The sequence below is a fragment of the Scylla paramamosain genome, unplaced genomic scaffold, assembly GCF_035594125.1.
Source record: "Scylla paramamosain isolate STU-SP2022 unplaced genomic scaffold, ASM3559412v1 Contig71, whole genome shotgun sequence".
NCBI lineage: Eukaryota > Metazoa > Arthropoda > Malacostraca > Decapoda > Portunidae > Scylla > Scylla paramamosain.
The window spans coordinates 363729-370000 of NW_026973736.1; the positions used below are offsets into that span (position 1 = coordinate 363729).

Below are 6272 nucleotides of genomic sequence, written 5' to 3' on the forward strand. Positions count from 1 at the left end.
TGAACTAGAGATGAACTGGCTACACAACTTAATGAACTGAATGATGAATGGGACTTTTCTGAACTGAATGGTGAATGGGACTTTCCTCACTGCCTGTAGCTAGAGAACTTGAACTAGAGATGAACTGGCTACAGAACTTAATGAACTGAATGATGGATGGGACTTTCCTCACTGCCTGTAGCTAGAGAACTTGAACTAGAGATGATCTGGCTACATAACTTCATGAACTGAATGATGGATGGGACTTCCCTCACTGTCTGTAGCTAGAGAACTTGAACTAGAGATGAACTGGCTACAGAACTTAATGAACTGAATGATGGATGGGACTTTCCTCACTGTCTGTAGCTAGAGAACTTGAACTGAGCTAGAGATGAACTGGCCAGAGAACTTCATAACGAGACTTTCCTCATTGTCTCTAGCTAAAGAACTTGAGCTAGAGATGAACTGGCCAGAGAACTTCATAACGAGACTTTCCTCATTGTCTGTAGCTAGAGAACTTGAGCTAGAGATGAACTGGCTAGAGAACTTCATAGCGAGACTTTCCTCATTGTCTCTAGCTAAAGAACTTGAGCTAGAGATGAACTGGCCAGAGAACTTCATAACGAGACTTTCCTCATTGTCTGTAGCTAGAGAACTTGAGCTAGAGATGAACTGGCTAGAGAACTTCATAACGAGACTTTCCTCACTGCCTGTAGCTAGAGAACTTGACTTAGATATACAGTCATTGCTCTCTCTCTCTCTCCACGCTTTGAAATGCAACAGTACTCACGCAAGGAGTCTATGAAGGAGAAATTCAGTGTGATGCATTCTGAGTTGCGTCACGCTGTATGAGTGTGTCTCCTGCTTTTTATGGGGCGTGAGTGCGTCAAGGATCGAACTGGTAACAAACGGTGCGCGTGTGGGCGGCAAGAAGGCGTGTGTTGCTAATACTGCCGCGTGGGTAATCAAGGCCCCGTGGCAATGAGGATAACGAGGCTGTTGTTTTGTGCACCAACGTTTGGCAGAAAATTCATGTGTCTATTAACTTATCGGTCATTCAGTGAGTCTCCCAGTGTCTGTTCATCAATCGATCTATTTATTTATCTATCTATCTATCTACTTACCGACCTACTTATTTATTTATTTATCTAACTACCTACATATCTGCCTACATCACACACACACACACACACACACACACATTCAAATTATCCACTGACATGTCTAATGCTAAAAAATCTAAACTCTCTCTCTCTCTCTCTCTCTCTCTCTCTCTCTCTCTCTCTCTCTCTCTGAGGGAGAGGGTGAAGGAATGGGGTTAATGGCATATTTGTAATGTTTATTAGTCCTCAGATTGGGAGGAAGGGAGAGGATTGGGAGGGAGAGGAAGAGGAAGAGGGAGGAAGAGGGAAAGGGGAGGGAGAGAGGGAGGGAGGAAAGAAACGTGGAAGCAAAGAAGAGAGAGAGAGAGAGAGAGAGAGAGAGAGAGAGAGAGAGAGAGAGAGAGAGAGAGAGAGAGAGGTAACGGGGGGGTTGATGGACTCCATTACTTAAGAATGAGTCAATCCACACTAATGGTGAAACAGCGTGATTCTCTCTCTCTCTCTCTCTCTCTCTCTCTCTCTCTCTCTCTCTCTCTCTCTCTCTCTCTCTCTCTCTCTCTGTTAACCCATGATCTACCCACCACTCCCTCCCTCTCCCACTCTCTCCTCTTCTGCCCACTCATCCACACCCACCCGCTCCCTCTCCCTCTCTCCCCCCTCTCTGTCTCTTCCTCCCGCCCCTCTCTCCCTCCCGCCTTTTCAAACAAGATGGTTGATAAATTAACTTCCGGATTGATCTTTCTATTAGCGAAGACGGGAAGCCACCAACCCGCCGCCTCCTCATTGTGGTGATAGTGGTCGGGGTGGTGGTGGTGGTGGTGGTGATGAATTGTGGTAGTGACTGGTGTAATGAATGACGATGGTGGTGGTGGTAGTTTGCGTAATTGTGGTGGTAATGGTGGTGGTTGTAGTATGCTGAGTGTGTGTGTGTGTGTGTGTGTGTGTTGATGAACTGTGGCAGTGATGGTGGTGATGGTGTTCTATGTGCAAATTGTGGTAATATTTGTAGTAATAGTGGTAGTTAAATACAGTAGCAGACAGTGATGGGTTGGTACTTTATATATATGGTGGTGGTGGTGGTGATAATGGTGGTGGTGATTGAATGGAAGTCGATAAAGGTGTAACGTGTAAGAAAATGGTGGTAGTAGTAGTAGCAGTAGTAGTAGTAATGTTGCTTTTCTTGGTTTCATGGTTGAGAGAGAGAGAGAGAGAGAGAGAGAGAGAGAGAGAGAGAGAGAGAGAGAGAGAGAGAGAGAGAGAGAGAGAGAGAGAGAGAGAGAGAGAGAGAGAGACTGAGGAAGGGGAGGAGGAGGAGGAGGAGGAGAAAAGAAGGGAAGGATGCAGGGAAGGAGAAAACTTGAATTACATCGCTTCGGGAAGGAGGGAGGGATGGAGGGAGAGAGGAAGAGAGAGTAAGAGAGTGAGGGAGAGAGGGAGAGAGAGAGGGGATACTATCAATCTCTCTCTCTCTCTCTCTCTCTCTCTCTCTCTCTCTCTCTCTCTCTCTCTCTCACGTTAGAGGGGGAAGAAGATTCACTGATTTACACCCTCGAAACATATTTTCGCGATCATGCCCCTGACTTTTTCCTCCCTCCTCCTCCTCCTCCTCCTCCTCCAGCTTTCGTTTCCTTCCTCTCCCTGAATAGATCTTCCCTCTTTCCCGCTCTCTTGCTCTTTCTCGCGTGAAGGTGTTCGCGAAAGTTAAGTGCGTCTAAATTAAGCGTGTTGGTGTGGCGACCCTCTCTCTCTCCCTCTCCCCCTCTCCTCTCATCTGCCTCCCCCCTTCACCCTTCAATATGTTAGCGTCTGTAGATCACACCATGTTCCAATTCTTGCTTCCTGGTTCTCTCTCTCTCTCTCTCTCTCTCTCTCTCTCTCTCTCTCTCTCTCTCTCTCTCTCTCTCTCTCTCTTTCTTTCCTCTTTCTAATCTTTCTTTCTCATCTCCCCTCATTTACCTATTTTCTTTCATTTCTTTCGTCCATCAAGTTTACTTTCTTCGTTTCTAATACGATTTTCATTATCTTCCCCCTTGTAATTATTTTTCTTTTCTTTCTCTTTTCATTCATCATGCTTCCTTTCCATCATTTTCCGATTCTACCCTTTCCCCCCTCCGCCCCCCCCCCCCTCTCTCTCTCTCTTTATATATACATATTGTCCCGCGAGTTAAGGGACATACTTCGAGATTTAATAGTTTAAGTAATTCTAAGTCGAAAATACTTTATAGGCATATGCTGTGTTTTGCTTATTTTTGCCAGAAATTAACATGTTGTTGTGTTTCAGGGGGTGGGGGGATAGGACTCCACCTCCTCCCTTCCCGCCTTGGCGCGCTTAGTCCTCCTGGTGCCACGCTGCAGTTTTTTATTTATTTATTTATTTATTTTTGTGTACAATTTCTGCAATCAAAGCCATACAGGAGACAGAAAATGACAAACTAAAATTTTGTATGTGTCAGTGAAGAAAATGTATAGGTAACACAGCAATATAGTGGTTAAGTGCTATTTCTTTTAATCATACATGGCAACACACAGCAACTTCCATCCCGCCAACTGTTTACGCTTTGACATGTAAGTGACAGGGCGCCCCATCAGGTGGCTGCCAAAGTGCAACTCTTCGCTACGGTGAAGGTGCCTTTCACATTCAGTAACAGTGAGTATTCGGACATGATATTCATTCTGTGAAAGGAATCCCCGGGTTGGTGCAGGAGGATAAAGACGCAGGCATCCAGACAGAGGACACTCTGATGGCAGTGTTCTACAGAATGTGTCTGCTTCTTGGTGAGAAAGGACGTTTCCCCAGTACTTCTGCAGCAGCTGAACGTACTGGAGCAGCTCAACACAGTACCACTTTAAAAGAATATAAAATAATTTAAATAATCTTTACGGGAGAGGCAGGAACGCTGGGCAGCCGTCATGAACCTGGTGCCTTGCCACGTATGTTTAAAATGTAGCACTTAACAACCACTACACTGCTGTATTACATGTACATTTTCTACAATGACTCATACAAAAAATTAATTTATCATTTGGTGTTTCCTGTAAGGCTTTGACTGCACAGATTGTACACAAAAATGATCACTTGATGCTGCGCGGCGCAACTCGTTACGCAGCGAGCCAGGGAGGGAAGGAAGGAGGCGGAGGCCCCAGGCGAGCGGTTCCCGACACACACAACTTACACGTCAATTTCTTGCAAAATAAAGCAAAACACACCATTTGTGTATAAAATATTTTCGACTTGGAATTACTTGAACTATCAGATCCCGAAGTATGTAATTCGAGAGACACCCTGTATATATTCCCGCGCATGTGTAATCCTTTGTAATACAACTTTTCTGCTCAATAGATCTGTATACTTGATGCAATTATTTACTACTACTACTACTATTACTACTACTACTGCTACTATTACTACTACTACTATTATTACAACAACAACAACAACAAGAACAACAACAACAACAACAACTACTACTACTACTACTACTACTACTACTACTACTACTACTACTACTACTATTACTACTGTTGCTTCAGCAGTTACCATTATGATCAGTATGAGTCATCACCACTACACCTAAAGTAACAATTATATACTGCAGAAAGAACGAAACAGTATTAATAGCAACAACAGATTGAAAAATGAACAGTTTTTCTCGTGATCAAAGAGAATTCCTGCTTCATAACATCAACAGCTGGTCAGGTTAGCAAGACAATACTACTTATCTTCCACCAACTCTTTACACTCATTATTTGATTAATAGTCAGAAATATGCTTGTTACAACCTTCATCTGGTGTTCCTTCAGTGCATCCACAATACTTCTCTTTAGTCTTCGTGTAGTTATCACATTAATAGCACACATCCTTTACGTAGCCTCACATTGAAGGTATTATTATATCTGTTATCTGATATGTACTTCTCGTTACACCCATCGCCCTCATTGCTTCATTCAGTATTCACTGCCTCTGTAATCCTTTTCATCCTTTCCCTCCACCATCTCGTCAAGTTATCCTATTAATTACATATTTCTTGTAGTAACCTAACATTGAAGGTATTATTATATCTTTTATCTGAAATGTACTTCTCGTTACAGCCATCACCCTCATTGCTTCATTCAGTATTCAGTACGTCTATCATCCTCTTCGTTCTTTCTCTCCGCCATCTCGTCAAGTTATCTTGTTTATTACATATTTCCGTAGCACCCTAAGAAGCAAGTTACTATTATATCTATCATCTAAAATGTACTTCTTGTCACACCCATCACCCTTGTATTGCACCACCATAAGATTCAATACACTGAAACACCGAGCAACTCACCTGAGAGCTCCAATAAACCTGAGCACAGAGAGACAGGCACCGTGGCAAAGATTCCAACCTGGAAGCCGAGCACGGGAAACCTCCACATTACTGAACAAGTCATCAGGAACACACCTCCGGGCTTCTGTGTGTCATTGTCAGTTTAGTAGTTTAACAATTTACTGAGAAAGTTTGATGCACTTAAGTTATGATGATACAAGTTTAAAGCGGGGTAAATCAAGATAGCCTATCTTAACCTATACTTAAATATATAGTAATACATTAAAGTACATCGTAGGAGGAGAAGAGGCGATGAAAATATTGATGAATGGAAAGTGGAGGCGATGAAGGCAGTGGGAAAAATAGACAGAAATAGATGGAAATACAAAAGATAGGAGACAAGAAGAGAAAGTGATCGAAATACTAAAAGGACATAGGAAACAGAAAGCGAAAATAAGGATACTGAAACACTGTAGAAGATAAAAAGCGGAAGTGATGAAAATACAGAAAGACAGGAGACAGAAAATGAGCGAGAGACAGAACCCAGACATTATCATTACAGTAAATCCATCTGTCACCTCATACGATATAACAAATCTGACAGAAATTAAACCCATACATTCTTCTAAGCAGCAAAAATCACATAAAACAAAGAACACTAAGAACTGAGACTGAACAGCGCAGTAGCGGAGAGAGAGAGAGAGAGAGAGAGAGAGAGAGAGAGAGAGAGAGAGAGAGAGAGAGAGAGAGAGGGGAGGTAGTTCTGTCCCTCAGTCGGGGGTCGTGTCCTAACATATCGCTATAGGATTATATTGCCCATAGAATCGCCGCCTCTCTCCCCTATTTCCTTCTCCCTTCTTCTCAGTGTTCATCCTTTTCCCTTCCTTCTCCCTATTTC

General features: G+C 43.0%; 1 long non-coding RNA gene across 1 annotated transcript in view; it reads right to left on the reverse strand.

Annotated features, from left to right (window-relative positions):
- Positions 1-3574: 3574 nt before the first annotated feature.
- Positions 3575-6272, reverse strand: part of LOC135098635 (uncharacterized) — a 4167-nt gene continuing 1469 nt past the window's right edge. Inside the window, exons 2-3 of the long non-coding RNA XR_010267222.1 lie at positions 5396-5453; positions 3575-3926 (exon numbers count right to left, since the gene is read on the reverse strand). This is a non-coding gene — a long non-coding RNA (uncharacterized LOC135098635). The remainder of the gene's footprint in view (positions 3927-5395; positions 5454-6272) is intronic.